The sequence below is a fragment of the Neoarius graeffei genome, chromosome 3, assembly GCF_027579695.1.
Source record: "Neoarius graeffei isolate fNeoGra1 chromosome 3, fNeoGra1.pri, whole genome shotgun sequence".
NCBI lineage: Eukaryota > Metazoa > Chordata > Actinopteri > Siluriformes > Ariidae > Neoarius > Neoarius graeffei.
Window position 1 is genome coordinate 87,438,561 of NC_083571.1, and position 18,525 is coordinate 87,457,085.

Sequence of the window (18,525 nt, forward strand, 5' to 3'; positions counted from 1 at the left end):
GGCATGTTGTGTAAATCAAATGGTGCTAACTCCCAAAAAATCCATTTTAATTCCAGCTTGAAATGCAACAAAACAGGACAAACATCAAAGGGGATTAATAATTTTGCAAGACACTGTATGTGCTTGTTGAGCCTCCCATTCCAGAGAGTTTTTCTGTGAAAGCTTTTCTCTCGATTATGAATCATGGCTGTGAGGATTTGTGATCATTCAAGCACAAGAGCATTAGCGAGGTCAGGTACTGATGTTAGTGAGGAGGTCTAGGGTGCAGTCGGTGTTCCAGTTCATCCCAAAGGTGTTGAGTAGGGTTGATGTCAGGGCTCTGTGCAGGACACTCAAATTCTTGCACTCCAGTCTTGACAAATCATGTTTTCATGGACCTCCTTTTGTGCATGGGGCTGTTATTATACTGGAACATGTTTTAGCTTCATAGTTGCAGTGAAGCAAAATTGTAATACTACAGCATACAGGGACATCAGGTGGCACGGTGGTCCAGTGGTTCATACTGTTACCTCACAACAAGAAGGTTCCCGATTTGAACCTCATGGCTGACAGGGGCATTTCTGTGTCAAGTTTGCATGTTCTCCCAGTGTCTGAGTGGGTTTCCTCCCACAGTCCAAAGACATGCAGATTAGTTCAATTGGCTACTCTAAATTGCCCATAGTTGTGTATGCATACCCACCACCAGATGAGGGTTTGGGTCCCTCTGGTGTGCTACAGTATAATGACTCAGGAGAATTCATGGAAGCTAGTTGATGGCTTCCTGGATCGCTATGAGGATGGCAGCAGACAGACAGAGACATCCTGTACAATTGTGTGCTCCTGATGTTGTGGCAACAGTTTGGCCCAATATAGTCAAGTCAAGTCAAGTTTGTTTGTATAGCACTTTTAACAATAGACATTGTCCCAAAGCAGCTTTACAGAATCTGAATGACCCAAGACATGAGCCAATTTTATCCCTAATCTATCCCCAATGAGCAAGCCTGTGGCGACGCTGGCAAGGAAAAACTCCTCCAGATGACACGAGGAAGAAACCTCGAGAGGAACCAGACCCAAAAGGGAACCCATCCTCACCTGGACAACAACAGACAACATGACTATAACATTAACAGTTTTAACATGAAGTCAGTTTCGTTGATGTTATAACTCTTCATTCATGGAAACTTGAGTGCAAAACTATTCACGACAACTGCAGTCCCAAAGTTAGCAAGCCAACTGTAGTCCTCAGTCACAAAAGCATTACTGTAAGGGTCCAGAGTGTCTTTCAAGTGTGACTTTCAACTGTCCATATGGGGCCGTCCTCCACAGGAGCAATGTGATGAGACTCCAACCAGACATAGAGCATCAGGATGGATCAGGCAGGTCCGAGGAGCAGAAGAGGTCAGCATCTCGATCCCAGGATTGACATGTAACTCAGAGGGACAGATCGGGGGGGGGAAGAGAAAACACAGGTTGTTAGGTATGCCCAATGTCACCTGAATAAGTAGGTACAGTATACATTTTGCGCTTAGTCTTCCTCGTATAATACACTGCAACTATGAGGAATCATTGTAACAGTAAACTGGTTTATTAAATAGAAGACTGAAACGTGGGCAGCACAGTGGTGTCAAATTATCGATTTCATAAATAAGTAGTCATGTAATAAGAGGGATAATGTACAGCAAAGGGTGGCATGGCGGTGTAGTGGTTGGCACTGTTGCCTCACAGCAAGAAGGTTCTGTGTGGCAGACAGGGACCTTTATGTATGGAGTTTGCATGTTCTCCCTGTGTCTGCGTGGGTTTCCTCCGGGTGCTCCGGTTTCCCCCAGAGTCCAAAGACATGCAGGTTAGGCTAACTGGTGGCTCTAAATTGACCGTAGGTGTGAATGTGAGTGTGAATGGTTGTTTCTCTCAATGACCTGGTAACCTGTACCCCGCTTCTCGCCCATAGCCAGTTGAGATAGGCTCCAGCTTGCCCTGCACTGGATAAGTGGTTACAGATAATGGATGGATGGATGGATTGAAATGCCTATTTATTAATGTTTGTTAATGTGTAATGTTAGCTATGTTGTGCTATCTCTCAGGCTTAGGAGAATTATCATTTATGTAAATTATCTTGTAATTACCATTAATTGACAATTTGTTAGACAACTGTTAGCGAGCAATTCCATATGCTAAAACAGCACAAAGTTACGGTATGCTGTTCTGTTTTTAATGAACCAAATGTGTCCCATAATAGTTAATTTTTTTTGTCTTTCTCAATGAGTATTGTTTCTTTTAATTGAAACCTAATGGGAACTCCTTAGTTTAATGAATTTGTGTTACACCCATCGTAATGGGTGTCATGTTTTCATGTCCATTGTGATTAGCTGACATTTGTCTTTGTCTACACAATTGGTTTAATGACTGCTGACTTCCATTTCTTAGGGCCTCTGCATGCTCTTGCGACAAGGCTTTCGCAGATAGCTTTTCGCAGACAGTTGTAATTTATCATTGAGTGGGGAGTAATAGGCATGCGCGATGTTATTCACCACCACAATGCAAGGGGGTGCGAAGTCGCGAAATCGCTAGGAGTAGTTGGTGGGTGTGGTTAGTGGAGTGTTTATCCTCCGGTTACTTATAATGACTAGAACTGGAGGCGTATAGATGTACGTACTTCCTCACTTCCTCGATCAACCGCTCTTCATGCTGCTCCATCTTCACTCGTGTTTTTAAAAATGGCGGTCGTGAAAACAAAACAAACCGGGAAAGTAGGGAAGCGGAAGTGCGTGTACAGCAGATGTAGAGTGGACCAATCAGAGCCCTCTTGTCTGCGACGCTGTCTGCGAGGCTTCTGCGGTGGTCACAATTTTTGGGAGGTGCGCGCAGAGCGTCTGCGAAGGTGGGGGGCTACGCAGACGCTGTCTGCGACGCCATCTGCAAGGACTGGGTTGTCAGCATAAATTGGCCTTTAGTCTGGTATGAATGAAAGGATCGGTTCTCTGTACATCCAGACTGATATGGAACAAATTGCAATTCCACTTTAAGGTATGGAAGTACATTTTTGTACTTCCTAAAAGATGGCAAACTTCACTGTATATTATTTAGTTCAGAGGATAATGAAGAGACTTTGAGCACCAAACTGTAAAGGATTCGTGTGTTTTTATTGCTTGGGTCAGAGATCAAAGAAGAAGAAGCGCTCCAGTAAGCCAACTTTTTGGCTGGCAGGATGCAGCAGTGCAGATTGGAAGCATGGGCCTGGGAATAAGGCCACATCCTGGGAATTCACTCAAGAATTAGGATAACATTCTCAAGAGAGGGACAGAAAATATTATCAAGAATCTTACTGTGGTTTTCTCATGCATAAGAACACGGAAAATGACCCTGGAAAAGGTCTCTCTCTCTCTCTCTCTCTCTCTAACACTGATTGTGTCCTACATTTCCCTCACTGACATATTTTCTGTTCATTGTACAACAGATCGTGCTTACTCTCTACACACGTGGCTGCTATAAAATTTCCTTTTGACAGCGATGAGCCGCAGTTTACTGCCACTTGAGTAATTGTCTGTTTGTGGTGAATCTTGGATGACCACAGAATTATTCTGTTTACAACTCAGTGGGACAGAATGTAGTGAATTTATTCTACTCTACTTTGAGACTATTGTATTGTTTATAGAGGTTGATATAACACCATTTGGGACATTCCACCGAATGGGTGCCATTTGCTTGTTGTACCACTCCCAAATTAAACTTAATTTGTTATATCTTTTCAACACTGATTATAATAACACACATATTTAACTATTCAAAATGTGTATTGATCAACCTCAGGCTATGTTTTTTTTTTTTTTTTACAAGGTTTGGAAGTCAAAGATGGCTGCATACTCTTTATATGAGTAACAGGACTGAAAGTAACAGGACTGAGTTTTTAGCCTAGGATTAGCTAATACATGGAATTAAGCCACATGGTGTCATCGCTAATAGCATGACCACACTTAGCACATTCTAGTGATTTACCAAAAATCTGTATTTTTAAAATAAACAAATATCATCTAAGAAATAATTTAAGTAACAGGACAGTATTGGCCCTTTTCCACTACCCTTTTTCAGCTCACTTCATCTCGCTTCAGCTCACTTCAGCCCGACACGGCTCGCATTTCGACTACCCAAAACCAGCACGACTCAGCTCACTTCAGCCCTGCTTAGCCCCTAAAACTCGCACCGTTTTGGAGTAGGGCTGAAGCGAGCCAAAGCGAGCCGAGTGAGGTTGGGGGCGTGAGCAGACACTCCCCTGTGCACTGATTGGTGAGGAGGAGTGTCCTCACATGCCCACACACGCCCCGCAAGCGTGCTGGGATCTGTAAACACCGCAAACCTGGAAGAAGAAGAATTACGAATTACGAGAATTTCTGAAGCCTTATGCACCTCGCCTCATCTATACGCTCTTGCCAGTATCTGTTGGCGTTGTCGGTGACAACAAGCCACAGCACCAAGACCAGCAACACTAACGACTCCATGTCCTCCATGTTTATTGTTTACTATTCGGGTCGTGAGACTACGGCTTAAAAGGTCACTGATGTCACTGTTTGCGCTGCTTAACGACATCACCTGACGTCCACCCACTTTCGCTAACTCCACCCAATGTGTCTACCCACTTCCAGCCAGCACGGTTCAGCATGGTTGTAGTCGAAATGCAACTCCAACAGCCCCGCTCAGCCCGACTCAGCACGGCACGGCTCAGCCCGACTCAGCCGCGTTTGTAGTGGAAAAGTGGCATATGTTGACATTGACTTTATCAGTCAAAGTTAAAAAATCATCAAATATACAGAAAAGTAAATGAGAGAACTAACTTTTGGTCTTCCCATGGCCTTCAGAAGACACAACTGATGTAACTTCCTGTTGAGCATGTGATTTATGGAATGTTCCAAATTTGTCAGATGGGGTAATATGTTTGGGTAACAGGACTGAGTGAAAAACCAGGGACATGACTAAAATGTGTATTTTAACTAAGATATTGTGGATTTCTTATGAAAAAAAAATTAAACCATGGATAGGATATGGAGTCACACAACAGTGCAAAAGAAATACTGTTTCTGAAGGATTTTAATCATAATATTTCATAGTTAAGTATAAAGTTAGAGTGCAGGGACGGGTAGCACATGCTATTTTTCAGTGTTCTAGATAGTTTTTATTAATCCTTACAATTGTATATCTTAAGTTTGAAATCAGATCAATGTGCAGGACATTCTGCGTAATAAGAAAATGTGTTTTAAAGTACATTTTTATGTGCATTTATACATATAATTTTCTAGGGACGGAAATGGCACCGATTTGGTGGAATGGCTCATTTGCATTTTTAGTGTTTTTTGTGTTTTGACAGCAAAAAAAAAAAAAGATTTGTACATAAAAGGTTTTGAATGAAGTTTAACCTACTCATATGATACATAATGTAATATAAGATTGCTGTTATATGAGATATACGATTTAACATTGTTTATTTTGTGCAACTGAACATCCATCCATCCATTATTTGTAGCCACTTATCTTGTGGGGCGGCACGGTGGTGTAGTGGTTAGCGCTGTCGCCTCACAGCAAGAAGGTCCGGGTTCGAGCCCCATGGCCGGCGAGGGCCTTTCTGTGCGGAGTTTGCATGTTCTCCCCGTGTCTGCGTGGGTTTCCTCCGGGTGCTCCGGTTTCCCCCACAGTCCAAAGACATGCAGGTTAGGTTAACTGGTGACTCTAAATTGACCGTAGGTGTGAATGTGAGTGTGAATGGTTGTCTGTGTCTATGTGTTGGCCCTGTGATGACCTGGTGACTTGTCCAGGGTGTACCCCGCCTTTCGCCCGTAGTCAGCTGGGATAGGCTCCAGCTTGCCTGCGACCCTGTAGAAGGATAAAGCAGCTAGAGATAATGAGATGAGATGAGACTTATCTTGTGCAGGGTTGCAGGCAAGCTGGAGCCTATCCCAGCTGACTATGGGCAAGAGGCAGGGTACACCCTGGACAAGTCACCAGGTCATTGCAGGGCTAACACATAGACACAAACAGCCATTTACACTCACAGTCAATTTAGAGCCACCAATTAGCCTACCCTGCATGTCTTTGGGGGAAACCGGAGCACCCAGAGGAAACCCACATGGACAACATGCAAACTCCACACAGAAAGGCCCTTGTTGGTCACTGGGCTCGAACCCAGGACCTTCTTGCTGTGAGGCAACAGTACTAACCACTACACCACCATGCCGCTGCAACTGAATATGTGAAATAATATAATACTGTTTATGTTTATATATTCAAACTCATTAGCTTGGGTTCCACTGATTGTATGAAAATCCATTGATTATATGAAATTCTGTGATTTGACAGTGAAATACCAGAAAATTCAGATAATGTCATATTGAAAGCCTATTGGACTATTTAAAAAATAACTTTTTGCATTTTACCTCCTAGATTTTAAAAATATACATTCAGGTCATGCATGTAACCTAAATATTTTAGTTTTATATTGTTGCATGATTCCACAGAAAATTTTCAATGATTAACCTAATAATAGATAACCTATGGATAATGCTTAACATATAAAGTATACATATGCCACTTTTCCACTACCAACGCGGCTGAGTTGGGCTGAGCCGTGCCGTGCTGAGTTGGGCTGAGTCGAGCTGAGTGAGGCTGTTGGAGTTGCATTTCGACTACAACCGCGCTGAACCGTGCTGGCTGGAAGTGGGTGGACACATTGGGTGGAGTTAGCGAAAGTGGGTGGACGTCACGTGATGTCGTTAGGTGGCGCAAACCGTGACATCAGTGACCTTTTAAGCGGTAGTCTCACGCCCCGGATAGTAAACAATAAACATGGAGGACATGGAGTCGTTAGTGTTGCTGGTCTTGGTACTGTGGCTTGTTGTCACCGACAACGCCAACAGATACTGGCAAGAGCATATAGATGAGGCGAGGCGCATAAGGCTTCAGAAATTCTCGTAATTCGTAATTCTTCTTCTTCCAGGTTTACGGTGTTTACAGATCCCAGCGTGCTCGCGGGGCGTGTGTGGGCGTGTGAGGACACTCCTCCTCACCAATCAGTGCACAGGGGAGTGTCTGCTCATGCCCCTAGCCCCACTCGGCTCAGTTTGGCTCGCTTCAGCCCCACTCCAAAACCATGCGAGTTTTGGGGGCTGAGCAGGGCTGAAGCGAGCTGAGTCGTGCTGCTCTGAGGTAGTTGAAACTCGAGCCGTGTCGGGCTGAAGTGAGCTGAAGTCAGCTGAAAAAGGGTAGTGGAAAAGGGCCAATAGAGGTAGTTATAATTTTTTGTAATGCTGCCACATGTGGTTGGGTTGAACTGTTTGCTGTATGCGTGTGAGTGTGTTTGTGTGTCTGTGTGAGTCAGAGTGAAACATGCCTTGCTTATCCAGAAACCCCCTCACCCATCTTTCACCCATATGCCTTTTCTTTATCCATCTGTAAAGCACTGCACACTATTACTACTGAGACACACATGTTCCACCAAACCCGCAGGAACAGTACAATCTTTAATGCAATTATGTTCATTTATTCCTGAACTTGAAAGTCTAACAAAGCCTTTGAAACCTCTAAATTACATCCATTTGTTGTGCATTGCCTAAGCTCACATGCTACAAATGTAGCACCCAGCAGGAACACTTTTCATGCCATAAACTCATGCAGGATTTGATTTGACGCTCTTCAATGTCATTGGACTTTGGACTTTGATCTCGCCCTCTCTTTTCACTAAACGATGCACAACAATGAATTTATAGCTAACTCTTCTAATTATTAATGTTACTGATTACTAGTTACAATGTCTTGCAAAAGTATTCATCCCCCTTGGTGTTTGTCCTGTTTTCTCGCATTACAAGCTGGAATTAAAATGGATTTGGGGGGGTTAGCACCATTTGATTTACACAACATGACTATCACTTTAACCCTTGTATGGTGTTTGGGTCTGTGGGACCCGTTTTCATTTTTTTTATCCAAGTAACAATTAAACTATTAATTATTTTTTCAAGCTCAGACTCATTGGCCTTGGCTCATTTTCTGTGAAGAGTATATATCAGAACCCATTTTCGATGACCACACACTGTACACCCACCCCACACCCACCCCCCTACACATTTATATTACATACAGGATGTTCGGGTCCACTGGACCCGGGGCTAATAAAAGTGTGTACCTTCACTCTGTCCTCCTCCTGTCTGGGCCTGCTGTTAGTGTGTGAGTTTTGTGTTTTTGCCCCTGCTGTTCAAGCACCGACATTTTGCCCTCTGTCTTGCGGGAACCAAGACAGAAGTTCCCATAAATTGGGGGGGGGGGGACACAATAAATATAGCTTTTCCAATGTGGCTCTTTATCACAACTGATCAAGATGGCCAAAAGATTCTCTGCTCAGATGGACTTACAAATGATTTTGGAAGAGAGAGAAGCTTTTGATGATGATGTAGAAGATGTTTCAGAACGTGAGGATCACATTTCTGAAAATTCAGTCTGACAGTGACTTTGAAGAAGAGGATGAGATGGAGCCAGTCCCAAAACGAAGACGAGCATGGGGATGATGTGTTGTATAGACTGACATGGTTACTGTATGTGTTCAGCTTGTGTTGTGTAAACTGAACTGATTCTAATGAAATTCAAAGAAATAAAAATCAGTTGCTATGAAAAATCTTGCTTCATTTGTAAATTTGAAGATAACCATCTTTTTTTCCACTCATATCTTGACTGTAACTGATTTTCTCTTTGTAAAATTACATTTTATTAAAAAACAAACAAAAAACAAGTAGCACTTTTTTTAAATAAATGTAATCTAACAAAGGTAAAGGGCAAATATTAACCATATATGCTGTTTATGTTGCTTGTAATTGGGGTGAAGTAAACATCTGTTAAGTATTTAATATAAAATTGTTTGATTGCATTGAATTTAAAGCACCAAAATGCAGCAGGTCCACCAGACCCACGAACACTGGCTGAGTAACAAAAATACGAACACCAGGTGCAAATTGTTTTTTTTATTGTGACACAAACAATAATTAAGATGGAAAAAAAACAGAAATCTGGAGTGTGTGTAGGTATTTGTCCCCCAAAGTCAATACTTTGTAGAGCCACCTTTTGCTGCAATTACAGCTGCAAGTCTCTTGGGGTATGTCTTTATTAGCTTAGCACATCTAGCCACTGGGATTTTTGCCCATTCCTCAAGGCAAAACTGCTCCAACTCATTCAAGTTAGATGGGTTGAGTTGGTGTACAGCAATCTTCAAGTTATGCCACAGATTCTCAATTGGATTGAGGTCTGGGCTTTGACTAGACCATTCCAAGACATTTAAATGTTTCCCTTTAAACCACTCCAGTGTAGCTTTAGCAGTATGTTTAGGGTCATTGTCCTGCTGGAACGTGAACCTTCATCCCAGTCTCAAACCTCTTGCCGACTCAAACAGGTTTTCCTCCAGAATTGCCCTGTATTTAATGTCATCCATCTTTCCTTCAATCCTGATTAGCTTTCCTGTCCCTGCAGATGAAAAACATCCCCACAGCATTATGCTACCACCACCATGCTTCACTGTAGGAATGGTGTTCTCAGGGTGATGGGAAGTGTTGGGTTTGCGCCACACAAGCCGTTTCCCATGATGGCCAAAAAGTTCAATTTTAGTCGCATCTGACCAGAGAATCTTCTTCCATGTGTTTGGGGAGTCTGCCACATGCTGTTGGGCAAACTTCAAATGTGTTTTCTTATTATTTTCTTTAAGTAATGACTTTTTATTGGCCACTCTTCCATAAAGCCCCACTCTGTGGAGTGTATAGCTTAAAGTGGCCCTATAGACAAATATTCCCATCTCCGCTGGGGATCTTTGCAGCTGCTTCAGTGTTATGGTGGCCTTCTCTTGTCAGATTTGTAGTGGTGCCATATTCTTTCCATATTGCTATAATAGATTTAATGGTGCTCTGTGGGATATTCAAAGTTTGGGATATTTTTTATAACCCAACCCTGATCTATACTTCTCCACAACTTTGTCTCTGACCTGTTTGGAGGCTCCTTGGTTTTCATGTTGTTAGCTTAGTAGTGTTGCAGTGTCAAGGTCCTTCCAGAACAGGTTGATTCATTCAGACATCATGTGACAGATCATGTGACACTTTGATTGCACACAGGTGGATCTTAATCAACTAATTATGTGACTGATGAAGTGAATTGGTTGGACCAGCTCTTATTTAGGGGTTTCATACGAAAGGGGGTGAATACCTATGCACACTCCAGATTTCTGTTTTTTCATCTTAATTATTGTTTGTGTCACAATAAAACAACAATATTCACCTTTAAAGTGGTAGGCATGTTGTGTAAATCAAATGGAGCTAACCCTCCAAAATCCATTTTAATTCTTGCTTGTAATGCGACAAAATACGACAAACACCAAGGGGGGTGAATACTTTTGTAAGACACTGTATGTATCAGATTAGCTCACCCTCATTAATAGTCCTTGCTGTGCTTAAGACAGTGCTGGTTTGACTATTTGTAAAACTCCAATAGTTTAGACTCCATATTTCCTAAACTGCTTGTGGAAATGTGGAGTCAGGGGTCAATGAGAAGTCAATGAGCTACAGGTTACTAGCATGTAAAGTGGGTTTAAAAGAGTGTCTGGTAAACAGTGAGTGAATGATCAGTAGTGCATAGCAGAGAACATCAATTAAACATAAAAATAATTTCAAAGTGAATTTTTTTATGCTCTTTGAATTGAATTTGACCGGCATTGTGTCTTTCAAGTCATCACTCGAATCTGAAAATGTTTTACCTTTACTGTAAAAGCCACATGCAATCTGTCTACTTTATTATTAACACCTTTAACCTGTACATTCATGCAGTTATCTAATCAGTCAATTATGTGACAGCAGGACAATGGTTAAAATCATACAGATGCAGGTCAAGAGCTTCAGTTAATGTACACATCAAACATCAGAATGAAGAAAAATTGTGATCTCTGTGACTTTCACTGTGGAATGGATGTTGGTGCCAGATGGACTGGTTTGAGTATTTCAGAAACTGCTGATCTCCTGGGGTTTTCACACACAGCAGTCTCTAGAGTTTACACAGAATGGTGTGAAAAACAAAAAACATTGAGTGAGCAACACTTCTGTAGGTGGAAACGCCTTGTTGATAAGAAAGGTCAGAGGAAAATGGCCAAGTTAGTTCAAGCTGCCAGGAAGGATATACAGTAGTAACTCATATCATCACTCTTTACAACCGTGGTGAGCAGAAAAGCATCTCAGCATGCGCAAAACATCAACCTTTGAGGTGGATGAGCTACAACAGCAGAAGACCACATTAGGCTCCACTCCTGTCAGCCAAGAACAGGGATTTGAGACTATCATGGGCACAGACTCACCCAAACAACAACAAAGGTCATTGTCAAGGACACATATTTATATTTTTAAATGTCATTTGCACATAATCATAGAATCACCTTTCTGATCACTTTATTGTTAGTTTGGAAAATTAAGCTAATTAATTAATTAGTTTTATCATCAGTTTAATAAAACTGATAATAAAACAGGACACATCTAGCTGGATATTCTGAAAAGATCTAGCTTTGAACTCATATCACTCCTCACATCTGTTCACTTTTCTGAAAATAAGGAAACATCAAAATATTCTTTTCATATACCATTTTGGACAGAATAAAATGTAACAAAATAAAAGCTAATTCAAATCAGCACTGGATCCCCCCAAGGCTGTATCCTTTCTCCTCTACTCTTCTCTCTGTACATCAACAGCTGCACCTCCAGTCATCAGTCTGTCAAGCTCCTAAAGTTTGCAGACGATACCACCCTCACTGGACTCATCTCTGATGAGGATGAGTCTGCCTACAGGTGGGAGATTGATCATCTGGTGTCCTGGTGGAGGCAGAACAACCTAGAGCTCAATGCTCTAAAGACAGTGGAGATGATTGTAAACTTCAGGAAGAGCTCTGCCACACCCTCCCCCATCACCCTGTTTGACTCCCCAGTAACCTCTGTGGAGTATTTCCACTTCCTGGGCACTATAATCACCCAGGACCTTAAGTGGGGGCTGAATACCTGCTGTCTCACCAAGAAAGCACAGCAGAGAGTGTACTTCCTGCAGCAGTTGAAGAAGTTTGGTCTGCCAAACACAGTGATGGTGCACTTTTATACTGTCATCAATGGGTTCATCCTTACCTTCTCCATCACTGTCTGGTATGCTGTTGCCACTGCCAGGGACAAGGGCAGACTGCAGCACATCATTTGTTCTGCTGAGAGGACGATTGGCTGCAACCTTCCATCTCTTCAGGACCTGTATGAGTCCAGGACCCTGAGGAGAGCAGAAAGGATTGTGGCCCATCCCTCTTACCCCCGACACAAAATTTTCAAACCACTTCTCTCTGGTAGGAGGCTGCAGTCCATTAGAATCAAAACATCATGACATAAGGCCAGCTTTTTCGCCACTGCAGCAGGCCTCATCAATAAGATCAGAGACCCCCACTGACTCTAACCTCACACTTCTATTCTGTAACCAGTGTTGTAGTTGAGTCACTAAACCTTGAGTCTGAGTCCAGTCTCGAGTCCCCAGTGTTCAAGTCCGAGTCAAGTCCAAGTCATTAAAAAACATTTTGAGTCAAGTCCGAGTCAAGTCCACTATTGATCCAAGTCAAGGCCACTATTGATCCAAGTCGAGTCTGAGAACAAGACTCCAACTGCACCATTTGACGGTGGCTGTTTTAGTGGTATTAGTTAATTTGTTCCTGAACATAACGTATGAACAGGTGAATGTGCAGTCTCTTTGTCAGGGAGTGCGAAGTATTCTGTCAGAGATGGTTGGGAGACGGATGTAAGTGCAGAAGGTGTGTTTATTAATACAAGTGAAGACAGGTAAACAATCCAGAACGGCAGGCAAAATCGTAAAACGGTGAAACAGGCAATAGGTCAAATGAGGCACAAACAGGCTATCATAGACTCGGCAGAATCAAAGACAAGAGACAGGAAATCAGGGATCAGGAAACCAAACAAGGAAATAAGGCTCAGTAATGTGTCAGGAACGCAACTCAATACTTCGCAAAGTAAGTGCATTTTCACAGTTTTTATATAGATGCGCTGATTGCAGGTGTGAGTTGTTTACAGCATGCGTGAGAGTCCGCTTGGCATGCGTGCTGTCTGGAGCGCACCCAAGAGTCTATCTGATGCATGCACCAAGGCGTGCAGGTGTGACACTCTTGCACGAAATTAGTACAAAAATTAATTTAGATATAAATATTTTATGCCAAATCATTATGGCATGTTACAAAAAATAAAGAAAAAATCCTAGTCCTCATCTCCAGTTTCCAAGTCCTAATCAAGTCAAGTCAAGTCAACTTTATTGTCAAATATGCTATACATGCTCGACATACAGCACAGATGAAATTTCAGTCCTCTCTGACCCACGGTGCAAACAGGCAATGCAATAAATAAAAATAAAAATAGAATAATTGAAAAAAACAAACAATATAAACAGTATAAACACTCTAGATAGGAACTAGACATAGACTAAACACTCAGACAAACAATATAAGCAGTATAAATAAACAGTATAAACACTAGATAAGAACAAGACATAGACTAAACACTCAGACAATATAAACAGTGTAAACACTAGATAAGAACTAGACAAAGACTAAATACTCAAACAGACAATATAAACAGTATAAACACTCTAGATATGAACTAGACGTAGACTAAACACTCATATATACATACATACATACACATATATATGAGTGATTCCACTCTTATGGGTACTGAAATGGGGACATTAACTTATTTTTAAAAATTCACCTAAAACCATTTCTTTTTTTACCATCAGGTCACAAAACATGTAATCTTTAATGAATGATATGTTAAAAGATAACTTTAATTTTCTGAGATGTAATAAAAACATATTTATATGCCAAAGTCAGAACGTAACAGAAGTGTTGTGGACATATATATTCTCAATTTTAACAATGTAGAATTACTTTTTGAAACATAGGAAGGTGATGTTTTAGCAAATATAATTAATAAACATGTGTAGTAGAATAAACATACACATTCATTCAATAAGATTAACATGGTATATAGCGGTGGCACGGTGGTGTAGTGGTTAGCACTGTCGCCTCACAGCAAGAAGGTCCTGGGTTCGAGCCCCGGGGCCGGCGAGGGCCTTTCTGTGTGGAGTTTGCATGTTCTCCCCGTGTCCGCGTGGGTTTCCTCTGGGTGCTCCGGTTTCCCCCACAGTCCAAAGACATGCAGGTTAGGTTAACTGGTGACTCTAAATTGACCGTAGGTGTGAGTGTGAATGGTTGTCTGTGTCTATGTGTCAGCCCTGTGATGACCTGGCGACTTGTCCAGGGTGTACCCCGCCTTTCGCCCGTAGTCAGCTGGGATAGGCTCCAGCTTGCCTGCGACCCTGTAGAAGGATAAAGCGGCTAGAGATGATGAGATGAGATGAAGTTCATGTCCCCATTTCAGTACCCATAAGCGTGGAATCACTATATATATATATATATATATATATATACACACACACACACACACATAAATTTGTTCAAATAAACAAACAGTCAAGGGCACTTGAGGTATAGCAGGTAAACATGAAACATGCAGTATAAACAAACTAGCAGCTGTTAAGATGAGGTAGTGCGGAATAGTGCAAATGAGCGAGGTAAAGTGAGATGTGCGGTCCCTGAGTTCACTGTGTTAATGAATGATGAGATATATGTGTGTGTGTGTTTGTGTGTGTGTGTGTGTGTGTGTTTGGGGGGGGGGCTGTGAGGATGACTAATGCAGTTAACGCACAAGTCCAAGTCCGAGTCATCAGTGCTCAAGTCCAAGTCGAATCATGAGTCCTTAAAATTAAGGCACGAGTCGTACTTGAGTACAATAAGTCTGTCTGTAACATTAATGCACTTTATCTCTAAGCTGTGATTTTGCACATTTCAAGGTCATGTCATACATCTCCATTCTGTGAACCTTTATTGCACATTCCAGCTCACACTGTACAGCTTGGTTATTGACTTAGCCCATTACACATATTCTCTTCCTCTCATACACTTTTATCACGTCTCTTCTCCATCTTCATCATGTGACCTACAGTATTTTTGCACATTCCAGACATCCTGTACAGCTTGGACGTCAACAACTCGTGCACATATCCCTTAAATTGTGTCAACTTTCAAAATTGTATATTTCAGATGCTTCTGTTTCTTATTCTATGTATATAGCAACTTTTTGTCTTTGCTAAATTCTTCTATTTTAACTGTTCCCTACACCTAAACCTAACCTCAGTAAACTAAAAGGCAATCAAAAAAAAAAAGCCAAATGTCCCCACAAGGTCAAAACTAAAAACATGCCCCATACATAGCTCTGTGTGTGTGTGTGTGTGTGTGTGTGTGTGTGTGTGTGTGTGTGTGTGTGTGTGTGTGTGATGAATGGGGTACCACCCACATAACAAATTATATAATAATAGATTCCTACACACATGCGTGTATCCTTCCAAGATAAACTACTCCCATGATAACGATATGCTCTCTTGTCCCTGCTGCTGGTGGGAACCTACATCAGTGGCTGAACCTCAAATCAACAATAAAATAATACAATCATGAGAAATGAACATTTCATGGATAATATTCTTTCGCAAGCCACAATGGAGCTGAAGCATGTAATAGCAATGAGAGTGAAAGCAGGAACTCCTTGAAACGCTCAAGTACCTCCTGCCTGCACTCTGGTTTTTGCTTTGTTATAGTGTTATGCCTGGCTGTCCAATCACTCCATCATGTCTATTACTCCCGTGCTAGTTGCTTAATTGTGTGGTTAACAAAAGATGATGCTGTCACGACATCATGACCCTTGGACAAACTTGGTATGTGAGAGGCCAGTACCATGTGAGAATGATTTGCTGCTTTTTTTTCTTCCGCTTTTTTCTTTTTTACTTTTGTTTTTCATATGATGTAGCATTGTGCACCCTGGGTAAAGCAACTGTAAAGGGAACATTTAAACAGAGGCATCAGGGTCATCCAGTATGAAAATGATCCCATATTAGAGTGCTGTTTAATGTGATAGGTTGTGTCAGTTTACGAATACCTTGTACATGACGGTCTTACACAGGAAGATGCATTCCAATCCCATTCCAATCATCTCAGCTGCTCAAGACTGTCCAACCAACACCCCCACCACCACCACCACCACCACCATCTCTCTCTAGGCAGATGCTCAGGGTACTGCCCATCATTATCATTCTCACCACACCAACCTCATCTGTTGTACATAAAGAAAGCCAGGGATGCAAAAGATGACATGGTGGGAACAGTGGTGCTGTCTCAATGGCTCGATCAGATGCCTGTCTCAGCCTCTATCTGAAGCTCTGACTTATAGCCATCATAAAAGTAGCTCAGGCCGGAGGTGAAGAAAGGGAGAGAGAAACAGAGAGAGTTTCAGTTTACTGGGAATTTACTGGCCTTTCTCTCTCTCTCAGACACCTCTGTCAGGCCAGCCATTGTTTGAAGAGATTTACAGGCAGAGCGTATGCCTGTTCACATTAATTCAGCACCACACACTCCCCTTGCGTTATGCAGCGAGCTCTGGAGTTCCACAGTTGGAACAATAGCAGGGAAGCCAGCTGTTCCTGGGCAAAGCACTTTGATTAACAGGTGGCAAAGGCTTCTATATACATCACTGATTTGTTCTGATTAGATCATCCACATGCCCAAGGCTTTCATTTGTTTCAAGGAAACCACACACACACACACACACGATAGCTTGGCTCGAATTTTGGGATTTATTCAATGCCTCAATTTCTTCAGATCTCACGATACTATCAAATTTTATCATTAAATAATATTGTGCTAGCCCAAACAGGCATACAACTTTAGGATTTCTATGTACTTATCAGAGGTGGACAGTAACGAAGTGCATTTACTTGAGTACTGTACTTAAGTACACTTTTTGAGTATCTGTACTTTACTTGAGTATTGTTTGGGTTTTTTTGGAAACTTATGACTTTAACTTCACTGCATTTGAAAGGCAAATATCGTACTTTTCACTCCACTACATTTCTATCAAGGTCCTCGTTACTCGTTACTATGAAGCAGCTTTGAAAGTGGATGTTTTTTTCTTTTCTAAAACGTGATTGTTTTTTTTTCGGAAGTGACACTGAGACAGCCCATCAGTAATCACTAGGGTCATGTCTCATCCAGAGACTGTATAAAATCAAGTTCAGTGATTTCTCAGCAGCATTATTTGAACATGATCAGTTGATGGCAGAATGGAAGGAGGCGGTTCTTCTGGGGAATGCACGCACTCATGGCCATGCCCAGAACCCATATTTCAGTTTTCTGAAAGGATTAAAGATTCGTTTTGTTTTAAATGTTTGCTAAAAATGAACTACATCACAGCCTACAAAAACTCGCCATCCAACCTGCGGAAGCATATTGAGGTATGTAAAAGTTTTATTCCAAGAGAAAGCTTGCAATGAAGTTGTCTGTGCTTTTAGAGCTAGCGATAATGTTGCAAATGTAGCTATGCAGTCTGGTTAGTCAAATGACTTTCTATGGATTTCCCCGCCAAGTTGCCGTAGCCTTGTCCACAGCTAACGTTAACACATAGCTAGTTAACTTGGACACTGTTAGTTAGCATGTAAAAACAGAGTTATGCTAACATCTCATCTCATTATCTCTAGCCGCTTTATCCTTCTACAGGGTCGCAGGCAAGCTGGAGCCTATCCCAGCTGACTACGGGTGAAAGGCGGGGTACACCCTGGACAAGTCGCCAGGTCATCACAGGGCTGACACATAGACACAGACAACCATTCACACCCACATTCACACCTACGGTCAATTTAGAGTCACCAGTTAACCTAACCAGCATGCCTTTGGACTGTGGGAGAACCCGGAGAACCTGGAGGAAACCCACACGGACACGGGGAGAACATGCAAACTCCACACAGAAAGGCCCTCGCCAGCCACGGGGCTTGAACCTGGACCTTCTTGCTGTGAGGTGACGGCGCTAACCACTACACCACCATGCTGCCTGAGTTATGCTGACATGAACAATGTTAACTTATCTGAAGTCCTTTCAGAAATATGTTTTAGCATAATCTTGCCAAATAAACAGAATGTACAAATTTTTCTTTTCTAGTAGCGTTAGCTACCCAATATGATTTCGAGTTTGAAAAGAGTTTGCTAGCATCAGGTGGAGCTTCACTGACTAGCTAGCTTAACATTAAACCACCATGATGGCACAGCATGTGTTCATTTTCTGAATTCACATTTCTGTTTTTGATAACGGCATTAGGTTTGGCAAGCGTTGTGGCAATAATACAATGATGCGTTGACAGAAAATGTACTTTTAATTCTTAAGTATTTTTAAAAGCAAGTACTTCAGTACTTAAACTTAAGTAAAAATTTGACTGTACAACTTTCACTTGTCTCGGAGTAACATTTGATCAGTGGGATCTGTACTTTGACTTAAGTAATGAAGTTGGGTACTTTGTCTACCTCTGGTACTTATTACCTTAATGCAGGCTTGTGTGCTCAGAGAGTGTGAATACAGTACA